Source organism: Lissotriton vulgaris, chromosome 2_2, assembly GCF_964263255.1.
Source record: "Lissotriton vulgaris chromosome 2_2, aLisVul1.2, whole genome shotgun sequence".
Lineage (NCBI taxonomy): Eukaryota > Metazoa > Chordata > Amphibia > Caudata > Salamandridae > Lissotriton > Lissotriton vulgaris.
The window spans coordinates 38,460,598-38,476,114 of NC_141688.1; the positions used below are offsets into that span (position 1 = coordinate 38,460,598).

A 15,517-nucleotide genomic window follows, 5' to 3' on the forward strand; every position below is an offset into this window, starting at 1 on the left:
AAATATCAAAGCTATTTGTTATGTTGTATTGTTGTATACAAGGTTTGAGCAATTTTTATATATTGGAAATGTTGATTACATACTAATTTTTTTTTTAAAGCTCAAGAAACATGTGATTTGTGCAGCCTCTGTCATGGCATAATTTAAGTTGAGACTCATATGGAATCGTGTTAAACCACAGTGATATTCATACAGGGAATGGAATGAGTGGTTTTCCACGATCAACTTCACTCCTTTGTCATAGGTCTAAAGCAACCTACTACACTAATGCTAGCTTGGCACCACTAGTACATATTCATTCTATAGGAGTCTAATATAGCCTGGATCATGTAATATTTCTCATGACCATAGTGCTACGGGTCATACCCATTACATACCAGTATACCAACTTCAAAGCTTTGCAGGTAAGAGCGGTGAGGCAGTAACACCAGGACCAGCATTCATTTATCTCAATATCCATGTGTGTTTCATCTGAATATCCAGGGGTGCTCCATATAATTGCCCTAGTCTGCTGCATCTCTCAACCTCAGTGTTTTGATTTTGATTATCCCAGGGTGCGGTATCTGATCAACCCAAGGAGCTATATCTGGGAATCCTGGGGTGCTGAAACTCATAACCTTATGGGTCTGTAGCTGATTATCCCAGAGTGCTGTATCTGACAATTTCTGTGTGCTGCATTTGATTATCCCAGGGTTCTACATTTGACCCTTTTTGAGTGCTGCATCTGAGAATACCAATGTGACACATCTGATAATCGGAAGGCGCCGCATCTGACAATCCCAGGCTAATGCATTTCAAAACTCCAGAGCTCAGAATCCAGTTATCCCAGGGTGATGCATCTGATTGTCTCTGTGTGGTTCATCTGATTATCCTGGGGAGCTGCATTTAATTATTTTACGCTGCTGCATAGAATAATCCCAGTGTGCTACATCTGGTAATCCTACAATACTGTATCTCATATCCACAGGCTTCTACATTTGATTATCCCCGGGTGCTGCATCAGACACTTTCTGGATGTTGTATGTGGTAATAATAGGGTGCTGCGTCCGATAATCTCAATGTAATACGTTTAATTATCCTGCACATCTATTTATCCTAGGGTGCTGCATTTGATTATCCTTGGATGCTACATTTGATAGTCCTAAAGGGCTGCACCTGATAATCAGAGATTAAAAGCATCAGGGTTTTGCATCTGATTAACCCAGGGTGATGTATCCATACTAATATAATAAAGAGAGAGCCCAAACCTTTGAGGTGGGTAATCTCAGGAACCACAGCACCAATCACAACACCTAATACAGCGTTGGAAAGGGCAGTTGCAGCAGAAGGACATAGACTATGCAGACGCCCACCATATACATTTAACAGGTAAAAGAACCATGCCAGCAAAGTAGTCCCTTGTGGGCGTGTCTGCGTTGTGCTTTGGGCGTGTGCTGGGGGCGTGACAAACGCTGGGGGCGTGTGGTACATTCCACCCTTCATGCCATGTCTCATATTGTGTGCTAATCCCACCCTGCTCCCTTTAAATACCCCTGCACCCCATAATCATAACCCACCCTTACTCCTTAAAATACCCCAAGACCCTTAAACACTAACCCATCTTAACCCTATAAATATACCCTGTACCCCAAAACCCAAACCTATCCCTAAACCCTAAAAATACCCCTGTACCCCAAAACCCAAACCTAGCCTTGAACCCTATAAATACCCCTGTACCTCAAAACCCAAACCTACCCATGAACCCTAAAAATACCCCTGTACCCCAAAACCCAAACCTAGCCCTGAACCCTAAAAATACCACTGTACCCCAAAACCCAAACCTACCCCTGAACCCTAAAATACCCCTGTACCCCAAAACCCAAACCTAGCCCTGAACACTTAAAATACCCCTGTCCCCTAAAACTCAAACCTACCCCTGAACCCTAAAAATACCCCTGTACCCCCAAACCTAGCCCTGAACCCTAAAAATAACCCTGTACCCCAAAACCCAAACCTACCCCTAAAACCTAAAATACCCCTGTACCCCAAAACCCAAATCTAGCCCTGAACCCTAAAAATACCCCTGTACCCCAAAACCCAAATCTAGCCCTGAACCCTTAAAATACCCCTGTACCCCAAAACCCCAACCTACCCCTGAACCCTAAAACTACCCCTATACCCCAAAACCCAAACCTAGCCCTGAACCCTAAAAATACCCCTGTACCCCAAAACCCATACCTATCCCTAAACCCTAAAACTACCCCTGTACCCCATAACCCAAAACTATATCTGAACCCTTAAAATACCCAAACACCCCAAAACATATACCTCAGTACCCCAAAACATATACCCCTATACCCATACTTACCTTATCCAAACATTAACAAAAAGAACATGCTTTTACCATTCATGCATTTACAACGAATTTCGTTGTAAATGTATGCGTGGTAAAAGCCTATAAAATGTAATGCCATGCGTTATAATGGAATTGCGAAATCATGGTACTTTCGTAATGAAAGAATGCGGAGTGATGGTATGCGGAAAGAAAGTTGCGGAATAATGGGTGTTTACCCTCCCCCGGTAAGTACATTGGTGGCACAGCGGCCCACATCTCCAGCAACATACTCATATTTTTTCACCACCCATTTGAAAAATGCACAGGTCTCTCACATTGATGGCCAGCACCGACATACACTTTTAGACACACCTCCCGCCACAAGTTCTAGAACTGCGAACTTTAGAGCTGGGGAGCTACGTTCGAATCTCGGCATCAGCTCAACATCCTGTGATTCCAGGCAAATCACTTTGTCTCCCCGTGCCTACCACAAATTAATGTGTTCTTCTGTAATGTAAATTGTGCTCGTGCCATGTTTTAGAGTTCGCGCTATATAATATTGCAAGGAAAAATAAATTAGGGAAACTCGAGTTCACACACTATTGAACGCGCACTCTTAAGTGCATCAGCAGTGCACTGTGAATCGGAGCGTTTCACAGGCCTGTCACAGATAAGAAATGCTATCAAAACGAAATCCTACAAAACAATATACTACTGGCTGGCAGCAATTCATACCCGGACAACGTAGGGACGGGCTTCTAGTCTGATATAACTGAGATGCTGCACATTACTATCTCAGCGTGATGTATCTTGTTATCTTAGGGTACTGCATCTGATGATCCCAGGTATCTGCATCTATCCCAGGGTGCTGCATCTCCTAAAGGTTCTAAATCTAATTACCACAAGGTGATGTTTCATAACATTACGAGTATCTGTAAAGCGCATATTGACCCAGAAGGGTATCTTGGCGCGCTGAATAAAAGATGTTTATTGTTACACAACTCTATGGTACTCATTTTATCAACCTCAGTAGGATGAAAGGCTGAGTGGACCTGTCGGGATATGAACCTGTGACCATGAGCTCAAACACAGGTACCTACAGTGGGTGCAGTCAAACCCTAAACCACAAGACCGGGCTTTCAGATTATCCAACGGTGGTGCATCTGGCTAGGAACTGCAGCAGGAACCCATAGGTTAGCCATTGGTCATCTGATGTCTCTGACTCTCCCAAAGTCTGTCTTGTTTCTCCCCTGGTGCTGGGTTTGCTTCTCCCAATCCACTGGGCTTTCAAGGAGTTGAGTTTACTTCACTCAAAATGTAGTGCCTCAATCTCCCAATTTTTTTTGCCTTATTCTCCAAAGGTATGGTGTCTGGTTCTTAGTTCTGAGGCTAGGTTTGGTAAATTGCACCATAAGTCAGCAGGGTCTCTCCTGTCACAATATGTTACACTTATCGTTTTGAACAATGACTAAGTGGCGACTTCTCTTTCTGCTTCTTTGCCAACAATGCCAAAAGTGTAAACTCCCACTCGCAGCCACAAATTTGAATCGAAAAGGAGATGGTTCATTCGTGGGGGAACCTTGAACCTAAACTATTTTATGGGAATATGTTAAAGGCCATGTAGTCTAGCATCTGGAATGTACCACAGGCCATTATGAGATCCCAAGTGACATCAGAAAATGAGTGAAGCGTGAGTTAGCCACTGGGGACTCTTGGTTAAAACCCTCCGGGTCGTGATGTTAAGGTAAGATGAAAAGTCTATGTTCTATGAGCCTTTCTCACAATTTTCGACGTCTTTCCACTGTTAGTGCATATTTCTGTCGTACTTCAATATTATTCATTGACACTATAAGAAGTGGCCCAAAGTTTCTGTAGGACCCAGCTAGTGATGCTGCCAAATGCCGGGGTTATGAAATATAAAGGCTGTGTGGTCTTGATTCAAAGTCAGAACCTGAAGCGAGGAGTATTCTTTAAATTCTTTCGCTTTTATTACAGCAGCCATTTTATAAACTTCAATACAACAAAAGTGAAAAATGACCAGTTCCCAGAAGCTCTGAGAATTGTTCAAACAGCAATAACCAATCATGTAACTACAGTCTCAGGCGCTGTCCAGTCAGGCATGTCTAGTCCCAAGATAGCCCATCATTCATCTTGTGACCTCCTCTTTTATCGCTGCTTGCAGCCCAGATAAGTCACGTTTTTACCTTATGTTATGTTATTGTAATTTATAAAGCGCCTGAATCACCCCCGAAGGGGTATCAATACGCTAGTGTAGAAATACAGGCAGGTAGTATTCGTTTCTGAAAAGGTCCGCTTTGAGAAGCCTCTGAAAGTGAAATTGATCAGCGCACTTCTGAAGGTGAGAGTGTAGGTGTTTCCAATAAAGGGGGGCCAAGTAGGAGAAGGCTTTACCCCCAGAGTGAGGTTTCTTAAAATGAGGTAATATGAGGAAAGATTTCTCACAAGATTGCAAAGATCTCCTCACCCGGTACAGCACAGCTTTCCAAACTTTTAGTGTTGGGGACATACTTTTTGGAGATGCATCATTTTGGGACACAGTAAGGCAGTGTAGCGAGCGAGCGTAGCGTAGCAAGCCTAAACCACCTAAGGTTCTCACTCACTCTGTCTGTCTCCCTCTCTCTAACTGTCTCCCTCTCTCTGTATCCCTCTGTCTTCCTCTGTCTGTCTCCGTCTGTCTGTCACTGTCTGTCTACCTCCCTCTGTCTCGTTCTATCTGTCTTGCTCCCCCTGTCTCCCTCCCTCTGTCACCCTCCTCCCTGTCTGTCTCCCTCCGTCTGTCTCCCTCTGTCTGTCTCCCTCCCTCTGTCTGTCTCCCTCTCTCTGCCTGTCTCCCTCCCTGTCTGTCGCCCTCTGTCTCCCGCCCTCTGTCTCCCCCTGTCTCCCGCTCTCTGTCTCCCGCTCTCTGTCTCCCGCTCTCTGTCTCCCGCTGTTTCCGTCCCTCTGTCTCCCTCCCTCTGTTTCTGTTCCTCTGTCACACTCCCTCTGTCTGTCTCTGTCTGTCTCTGTCTGTCTCCCGCTCTCTATCTCCCTCTCTCTGTCTCCCTCTCACACTGTCTTCCTCCCTCTATCTCCCTCTGTCTCCCACCCTCTGCTTGTCACCCTCTGTCACCTAACCCCATTTTACAGGGCACACACACAGCCACACCGGAGTACTTTGCAGGTCTTTAAAAGACCATTTACTTGTTAATGGGACTTTGTTGTGAACTGCCCAGCCCTCATCGAGCAGTGTCTTGGAGTCCGCGCTGCTGCAGCAGACTCCGAGACACTCTTTCAAAGGAATGCTTCTTAATTAGCAGCAGTTATGTGCTAAGTGCCCTTAATACCGGTGGTGTCATCCCGCGACACACCCACCACTTGCAGGCGATACAGTACTGTGTTGGGACACACAGTTTGGAAAGCTCTGCGGTACAGTTACAGTTTTTTCTCAGATAACTTGGTCCTCTGTCATTCATTGATTTGTGTACCATACTTCAAGTCTTACAAGTGATTATCTTGTGATTAGGGAGCCAAAGGAGTGAGCCCAAGAGGGGGAGGAAAGTATTACCGGCTGGCATATTCTAGACTAGGCGGGCTGCCCCTGTTCTGGACCACCTGGAGTTTGTTAAGTACAGATTGTTACAGTATTCCAAGCGACTGATTGCCAGTGCATGAACCAGGGTTTTTTGCACTGAGAGTGGGAGGAGTGAAAAAACTCTACACAGGAGACTCATCGTATGAAAGGAGGTGCCAGTGGTAGCTACTACCTGATCTTTCATAGTAAGAGTTTGGTCCAGGCGAACACCCAGATTTTTAACCACAGTCTTGGGGGCCAGTGCTGCACCCAAGTCTGTAGACCAACACTCTAGAGAACAGAGCACTAGGCTTTACAGAAAAGCATAATTTCCAACTTGCAAGCATTCAGTTGCAGAAAGTTTTCGGTCATCCAAACGAGATGGCTTTCATCCCCTCAGAGACACAAGCTTTAGTGGGTTTTATATCTTTGTGAAAGGATAGGAAAAGTTGTGTGTGGTCTGCATATGAGATGAGGGTGAATGCATAATTTCTGATGGTTTTGGCAACATATATGTTAAACAATGTGGGACTAAGGCAAGAGCTCTGCAGCATATCCATGTTGAGCTTGCTGCTGCCGGATCTGAATGGGCCAAGATTGATGGTCTGTGTACAATGAGTTAAAAAAAACTTGAAAACCATTGTAGAGCTTTGTCCTGGTTACCTATTTCTTGTAGTCTTTGTAGCAGTCTACGGTGTCGAAGGCTGCGGACAGATCCAACAACACCAGCAGAGCAGCCTGGTTATCATCTTGGGAGTTTCTGATATAGTATGTTTGCATTATTAGGGCTGATTCAGTGCTGTACATATATCTGAAGCCGAATTTCGAGGGGTTCAGGCATCCAAAGGACTCTATGTACTCAGTGAGTTGATTATCAATGTGACCTTCTAAAAGTTTGCTCATCAGTGGGAAAAGAGAGATTGGACAGTAATTTGACAGATCCAACGTCTGGAGTTTCTCCTTCTTGCAAATGAGAATCACCTGGGCAGCCTTCCAATCTAGTGGAAGCTGTACTACACTCATCAACAGGTTTAATATAGGACAAATGGAAGGGACAAATTGCTTAGCTAGCAAAGATGACATTGTAGCTGGTACTATATCTAAAGGTGAACCAGATTTAGTGGTTTTCAGCATTTCACCGACAGAGTCAGCCCCAAGGGGTATGAAGCTCTATAGGGTCTACACATTATAATGGTTAGATAAAGTGCTGAGGGGAACTACTCTCAGAAGCGCGTTTGCTCCAGTGAATGTATCATAAATTAGATTGATTTTATCTTCAAAATGGTTTGCAATGGCATCACATAGTGCTTACGAAGGAGTGGTGTCATTAGTGCAACAATCGGATAAGTAAAGCATTTTAGAACTTTAAATGGTTCTTTGGAGGAGTTCCCCACTTGGCTAAGTTGTAGAGCAATGTGTGATTTGTGTGTTTTTTAAGTATTTTTATGTTATAGCACTATGGTTGATGTACAGCTTTCTTTATCTTTGGGGCTGTGAGACTGACGCTAGTGTATCTATAGTTTTTTACAATGTGCTTTCTCCTTGCACAATTCAGACGAATACCAGGGAGCATGCCGTCTGTATTTGCCTTCGTATTGGGCTATGTTGTCAATGGCTATTTTAGGGCTTCATTAAGTCTGCTAACCTTAAGTTAACAACCTCTACCTGACATTTCGTCGGAGCAATAAACTCCTTGATAAAGGCATCTGGGGTGATTTTATGCCATTGTCTCCTCAGGTGGAGAGTTGGATTATTTGGGGGTGTGACTGTATGAGTACCAGTAATCCAACATTCTATCAGAGAGTAGTCTGTCCAAGGTAGAGGATGAACGGCCTCAGTGGAAGTGTAAAGAGAATTAGTAAGAATTAGGTCTAGCGTGTGACCCGCCTAATGGGTGGGACCTGTGTTGATCACTTCAGGCCTAATGTGGCCAGGTCTGTAAGGGGTTGGGCTGACTCCACATTGGAGGGGTCTTCACTGTGTATATTGAAGTTTCACAGCAAAACAATGTGTTTTGCGGAAAGGATGTGGGTGACATTTAATTCCATCAACTTCCGATTAAAGTCCCGTAGGGGTCCCGGGGACGATACACAAAGGCTACTTTCTAGGGTCTTGGTGCGAGAATTCTATTCTAAAAACATATATTTCTATCTCCTCTGAATGGGTTTTAATTAGGGATACTTTCAAGGATTTCTTTGTAAATAATGGCTATTTCTCCTCCCGCTCTACCCTCTCTATCTGTTCTTAGTAGACAAAAATTCTCAGGAAGTGGCAGAGTGATTGAGGGTGTGGAGGAAGGTTTTAGACATATCTCAGTAAGGAAACATAGACCTGGTGATTCAGAGGTTAACATGTCTGATATTTCAAAGGCATGCTTGAGTAATGATCTGACATTGTCTAACAAGCCCTCCCAGGCTGGTGCTGATTTCAGGAAAGTGTTGTTAGGGGTAAGTAGGGATGTGAAAATAAGGAGAGCCAGGCACTGCTTTTGATAAATTTCTGTAGGAAAGGTGGAGAGTTTGTAGGTGCTCTCAGGTGTCGCCCATCACTCTGGGCGAGTGTGAATAAATCAGAGTGAGTGTGGCCAATGGATCATTGGTATTGATTTCATATCCATATGACGTGGTATACCCGAAGGCGTTTCATCGTCCCCGATGCTCCCCGATGAAGGGCGGTGGCCCGAAATGCATTGGAGCGGACTATAAAATGTTTCATTTGTGAATGTTAAAGACTTATTTGGAAATACCACGTCATATGGATATGAAATCAATACCAATGATGGAATAGAAATAAAATAAAAAGAACCATATGGATAAATAACTAAGACTGCCTAGTTAAATTGTTTTGAACAATATATCGCATTGAGTGCCTCAGGGATGTTTCCAATGATCCATTGGCCACACTCACTCTGTAAGTAGGGATGTGTCATTATCTGGGTTCAGGGCCTCCCTATAAGGGATAGGAGGTCATCTCCTTCCTGCTTCGGTGTAAGGCTTTGGTAATGACAGTGTATACATGAGAAAGGACCTTCAGGAGTGAGAGGAGAGCTTGGTGTGTCGCATAATGTAGAAGAGCGTGGGACCCTGCCTTGATGTATGATACCTGTGAGTTCCTATGCTGAGTATGGGAGTTTTAGTGTGCCAGGGACTTCTACAGCGAAGGATGCAGGCTCCTGGTGACGGCTTGGCATGGACGGGCAAAGACAGGCTTGCCTTTGGTGCGCCGACTGCATTCGTCAGCAGTGAAATGCGCCTTATATAAGGGCTGGGAGAGCATCTAGACCGCTGACTCCAGACACCACACCCATAAAATGGAAATACCTGACTAGCTTGCCCGCTCCACTTAAAGGGAGACCTTAATCCCTGTGTTGTGGTGGTGGAATTATTATTTGCCTTCATTTGATGAGTTTAAGTATGTGTGCGGTTGTCATGTGTCTATGGTTGCCGGAACTCATTCCGTACTCCTCAGCGGCTGCTTTCTTGGTGCATGGTCCTCCACTCGCCAGGTGGGCCACTACTGTGTGTGGTGCACTGCACGTGATACACAACTTCGTCAATTTCTCCTCAGTTGGAGATGGAGTCACTCACAGTGTAGCCGATCGCCCTGGAGCCTGGAGAGTGATGCTCCATTGCTAGTAGGGTCAATATGGCCTTCTTTTATGATGTATGTTTGACGCAATGCTCAGCGTCAGTATTCTGTGCATCAGAACGCCCCTCTGGGTATAAATTTTACGTGTGGCCAAGCAGGCTTCTCAGGGTGGACAACGCTCACAGGCTGTAATAGTCTCCATATATACTTTTGCACCAAACGGAGAGTGTTCCCAGGCTCTGCCCATTAAGAGTGCGGCTCTGCCCACATAAAAAGCTTTGACTGGACCCACAGTCCATAATCTGCAGGCCTCTGGCAGGCCACATTGGTTGTGTGAGTGCAGCCTAGCACCCTTTACGCTTATTAAAGTATAGTAAAGTTTGCCTTCATGCAGTACCCTGCCTGCCTAGATTGACCTTAATGCTACTCTGAGCCTAACATTATGTAGATGGCACTTCATTTCCCTCATGGAAGCCTCCGATAATGTGCACATAGAGAAGGAGCCCTTAGCTTAACTGCCCTGGGATGATGAGTATTATGAGGCAGTGGACGCCGCCATTTATAGGGCGGATGAGGAGGCCATGGGTACCTTAGAGCAGCCAGCACCTTGCACAACTAATTGCGCATGAATGCACCAAACTACCCCAAGTGGTGCAGGAAACTCCTGCACCCTTCATAGCTCCCCGAGCTCTGCTGGACTAGGACGCTGTGTCGGCGAAACACCCCAGTGAGGACGGCATAGACCATGATGCCTTCGCCTGCCTACACAGGTCTTCATGGCTCAGAATCTCCCTGCCCTTCCTCCTTCAGAGCCAGTTGGAACCCTGGAGCCCCAACTTCCCATCTCCCCTTAACCTCAAGATGACAATTCGCACTCAGACAACGAGGCTGGGTCTACAGAATCGTGACATCCATCCCCTACCGAGCCCTCTGCTGTAGTTGTGGGGTCTGACATGCTGGACTAGACGGCATCCTCCATCCCCGGTCTACGGAATGGGTCCCCAGGGAAAAGGTACCACACTACATAGAAAACCACCTCCACAAGTCACTGGAAAAAGAGGCACGTAGCCGCCTTCGGGAGGAATTCCTGTGAACGACGTTGGATGGCAAAGTGGCCTAACCCCAGGATGTCCACGTTTCAGGCCAAATACATAAAGGATCCAAATAAGGGCATAGACCAGCTCTAGAGGATAAGCCGAACAAGCTGCTGGATGTTATTGGCCCTTTAACAGAAATCCTGTACATGGTAGAGCATGCAAAGCCTTCGGGTGCCCTGATCTCCCCTGAAGTACTCTCAAAATGTGCACAGCAGCAATTATCTTTGTAGGTAATGCCAATTGTGCGTTGTCCATGGAGCAGCGGCGCACCTTATTGATCTAGTTGGACCCAAAGCATGGGGACCACACAACCTCTGAGGGGAGGGCTATGGTTCTCGAGAGCTCTTTGAAGAACACTTTATTAAAAAGCTGGGCAAAAGCTGGGCAAGTTTGTTAACACCTTTACCTCATTGTACAAGGCCCAGGCATCCATCAAACGGGTTTCCCCACCCAGGTTTTCCAGGGGGTTGGCCATGGTAGGGCCTGCTCAGCCAACAGTGGTTCTCTCTAAATTCCCACCATAGGGCAAGGCTCCAGGAGAGGATGCTATCAGGATCAGACACGATTTATTAGCTTCTACCCAACCAGGGGTCAAAGGTTCTGAGGCAGAGGATTCAAGGGGCACTCCAACCCCTCAAATTCCAGTAAGTCTTCGTCCTTCTTCCCTGGTACAACTGAGGGGCAGACTACCACTTTTTCTCCGACCGTGGAGGACTATCATGTCAGACGCGTGGATTCTGCAAATGGTGCAGGGTTTCCAGATAGAGATTTATGGTACCCTGTTTCAGGCCACCAGCCCATGACCGATATAATTTTCTTCTCAGAAGGCCACACCTATAGATGCGGAGGTCCACTCACTCTTAGCAAAATGCGCTATTCGACCAACCATCCACCCTCACCGGTTTATCAGCAATCTTTTTCTGGTGGATAAAAGAGATGGGGGCCAGCACCCCATCATCAACCTATGAGAGTTCAACGAATGGCTGGTGTACCGCCATTTCAAGATTGATGGCATCTACCACCTGTGGGACATGTTGAGTCCATCTGATTGGATGGTCCGCTTCGACCTCTAGGAGGCCTATCTGTCGATTCCCCCAATCTTCCTGCCTCATCAAAGATTTCTCCAGTTTCAAGTTTTCCAGTCTACCATTTGGGCTCTCCTCCACACCTTAGTGCTTTACCGCTGGACACCATTGCGGAATCAGGTCCTTTGTCCCAACCGTATTATTAGGATGGGGCAGCATATGGTGCGGTTGCACACTCCCATTTCTCTATGGGAGCTTGTGACGTGGAACGACAGAGTGATTTTTGGACCTGCTCCAGACCTCGTCATAGAGTCCAACGTCAGCATATTGGGCTGGGGTACAACATGTAGTGATTTTTCCACTGTGGGTTCATTGTCTTCACATGTGCAGACTTGGCATATCAATTGCTTAGAGCTCCAGGTCGGCTTCTTTGCTGTCCGATGCTGAACAAGGGACAGGATTCAATCATGTGTTCTTCGCAAGATGTACAATCTATCGGCAGTCCAATATATCAATCATCTAGGACGCATGAGAGCCAAGCTCATCTCCGACATGGCAACTCATTTTGGGCAGTATTGCCAGGAACATCAGATCTCGATTATCTTCCAGGCTAAGTGAACCAGGTGCTGGATTTAGATTCCCGTCATTTACAGGACTCCAGTCTTTTGAAGCTCCATTCAGAGGTTTTCGACGATTTCCAGGAACTTTGGGGTTGTTTTCGGTAGACCTGTTTGCACCTCGGCTGGTCCACAACTACTCAGGTTTTTCAGCTGGCGACCAGATTTTCAAGTGGCTGCAACATATGCCTTTCTGCATGATTGGGCACTGGAAAAGGGTTATGTGTATCTCCCCGTTCGCAATAATCTATTGGGCTTGGCCCAGAACCGGTGACAGTAAGCAGAGGTGATGCCCATCATTCCAACTTGGAGATTTCAAGTGTGGTTTCCTGTTCTGCAGGAACTTTCAAGGGATTATCCAATCTGACTCCCCTGTTTCAACACCTTCTCAGTCTGGATCAACTCCCGCACCGGCTGGTGTTGGAGGGCTCTCTAAGCTTGATGGCTTGGTGGATTATAGGGGACGGGGGTCGGTCCCTGGCCTTTCGAGACAGGCTGAGGACCTCTTATCCAAAGCATTGGCAGACAGTGCCATCAAGCAGTGCAAGTCGGCCTGGGCTCAATGGACACGTTGGTGACTGCGATGCAGTGTTGATCCTCGATCGCAGATGTTCAGGTACTCAATTTCCTGGTTAGTTTGGCAACAGAACGTTTGGCCTATCGTTCTATGAACACTTTCTGCTCCGCCATCTCGGTGGGCCATATCCCGTTGGCGGGTTCCCCGGTGGAGAAATACCCTTTTATGTGTCATCTTCTTCGAGGAATTCATCCGTCTCTTCCACTGGCACTGCACTATTCGGTGCTCTGGAACTTCAATTTGTATTTGTATTTGTATTTATATGGGGTATTTCTAAAGCGCTAACTGTCGCTCCGAAAGGAGCTTCCTGGTGCTGAGCCCGTGTACAAATCAAATATTAAGATCTAAATGGCAGCCATTACGAAACCATCTGGCAGACTAAAGATCCAGGTTTTTAAATGTTTCCTGAAGGTATTTTCCTGTGCAAGGAGTCTGAGGTTCAAGGGCATGGCGTTCCAGGCCTTAGAGGCCAGTACTGTAAAAGTCTTTCCTCCTTTGGCTTTAAGCTTGAATCTAGGGATGTTAATTAAATTACCTCCAGAGGACCTCAGGCATCTCAGGGGATCATAATGAGTAAAGCGTCTCGTAAGGTATCTCGGGCCTGTCTTATTGAGGGATCTAAAGGCGGTTAGCGAGATCTTAAACAGAATCCTTTTATGTAAGGGTAGCCAGTGAAGGGTCTGAAGCGCAGCGGAGGCAGAAGATCTTCTAGATGATTTAAGAACTAGTCTTGCTGCCGCATGCTGCATCTTGCTTCAATCAAGTGATGAATCTAATTTTGTCTTGGCAACCAATCAGGTTTCTATCTCGTAAGATTTTTTTCAGCAAAATTGGCAATGCTGTAAGCCTGGTATCCTGCAAGTGGATTTCTGATGTTCTAGCCCTGGATATAACAGGCAGAATCTATTCCCCTTCAGGGGTGTCGCTTACCATTAGTAAATGGACAAAGTCCAACACCAGGACTATTTCATACCTGTCCTTCCAGGACTCTCCTAAATTGTATGTGGTACAATGTCTCAAGGCATATGTTGTCATTTTCGCAGAGCTCAGACCTCCCGAAGAGAGACAACTCCTTATTGTACTGCATAAGCCTAGCCGGACACACACTCGACGCTGTCTTCTCATCCAGCAAGGACATCGTCTTCAGCCACGCCACCGGACTCCACTGGACGGACCACAGCTGCGTCCACTTCACCTTCAGAAGATGCACGATCCACCACCACCGGCAACAGGTTGCGCGAAGAAAACTGGAACAAGATCACAGCAGACCAGCTCGCCGCTTCCCTGAGCCAGCACCCTCCCGCCAGCTCAGCGAACCCCAGCCAGGCCGCCGACAACCTCACGAAGTGGATCAGCAACTGCGCAGAGGACCTCGCCCCACTGAGGACCCCGCCTAGCAGACCCGGCAGCAAGAAGGCCCCATGGTTCACCGACGAACTCAAGAGCTCCAAGAAGAACTGCCGAGCCCTTGAGAAAGCCTGGAGAAGGGAGCCAACACCGGACAACATGACCACCCTCAAGCTCGCCACCCGGAAGCACCATCAACTGATCCGCGCCACCAAGAAAACAGCATTCAAGGACCGGCTGGACAACAACGCACACAACCGCAAGGAGCTCTTCAACATCGTGAAAGAGCTCTCCAACCCCAACGCTGGAATCAACGACATCACCCCGTCGCAAGACCTCTGCAACTCCCTCGCCTCCTACTTCCACAACAAGATCGCTGACATACACAACAGCTTCAGCCCACAAACAACGCTCCCCACGACCGCACCAACGCCCCCTACCACCACCCTCAGCGCCTGGACCCAGATCAACACAGGAGACACCATCTGCACGATGAACTCTATCCACTCCGGATCTCCGACCGACCCCTGCCCTCACCACATCTTCAACAAGGCCGACGCTGTCATCGCACCCCACCTGCGGGACATCATCAACACCTCCTTCGACACCGCCACCTTCCCTGAGAGCTGGAAGCACGCCGAACTCAGCGCTCTACTAAAGAAACAAACTGCGGACCCCACCGAACTCAAGAATTACCGCCCCATCTCGCTCCTCCCGTTTCCAGCCAAAGTCATCGAGAAGACCGTCAACAAGTAGCTGGCCGCCTTCCTCGAGACGAATGGATCCCTCGACCCCTCACAGTCTGGCTTCCGAGCCAACCACAGCACCGAGACCGCCCTCATCGCTGCCACCGATGACATCCGAGCCCTGCTGGACAACGGTGAAACAGCGGCCCTCATCCTCCTAGACCTCTCCGCGGCGTTCGACACTGTTTGCCACCGCACCCTAGTGCAGCGCCTCAGCAACATCGGAATCCAGGAAAAGGCCCTGGAGTGGATCATCTCCTTCCTCGCTGGAAGGACACAGAGAGTACGCCTACCACCGTTCAGATCTGCAGCCACGGAAGTCATCTGCGGCGTTCCTCAGGGCTCCTCACTCAGCCCCACCCTCTTCAACGTCTACATGAGCCCCCTTGCGGCCATCGCACGCCAACACAACCTCAACATCATCTCCTACGCCGACGACACCCAGCTGATCCTCTCCCTGACCAACGACCCCGCCGCCGCCAGAACCAACCTCCACGAAGGGATGAAAGACGTAGCCGAGTGGATGACGAGCAGCCGCCTGAAGCTGAACTCAGACAAGACGGAAGTCCTCATCCTGGGCTCCTCGCCCTCCGCCTGGGACGACTCCTGGTGGCCCCCCGCCCTAGGCACCGCAC

General features: G+C 47.4%; 1 protein-coding gene across 1 annotated transcript in view; it reads right to left on the bottom strand.

The window, feature by feature from the left end:
* The window catches only part of HCN4 (hyperpolarization activated cyclic nucleotide gated potassium channel 4), an 867,966-nt gene that overhangs the window by 388,902 nt on the left and 463,547 nt on the right, over positions 1–15,517 (bottom strand). The gene's annotated exons all lie outside the window — the stretch shown is intronic.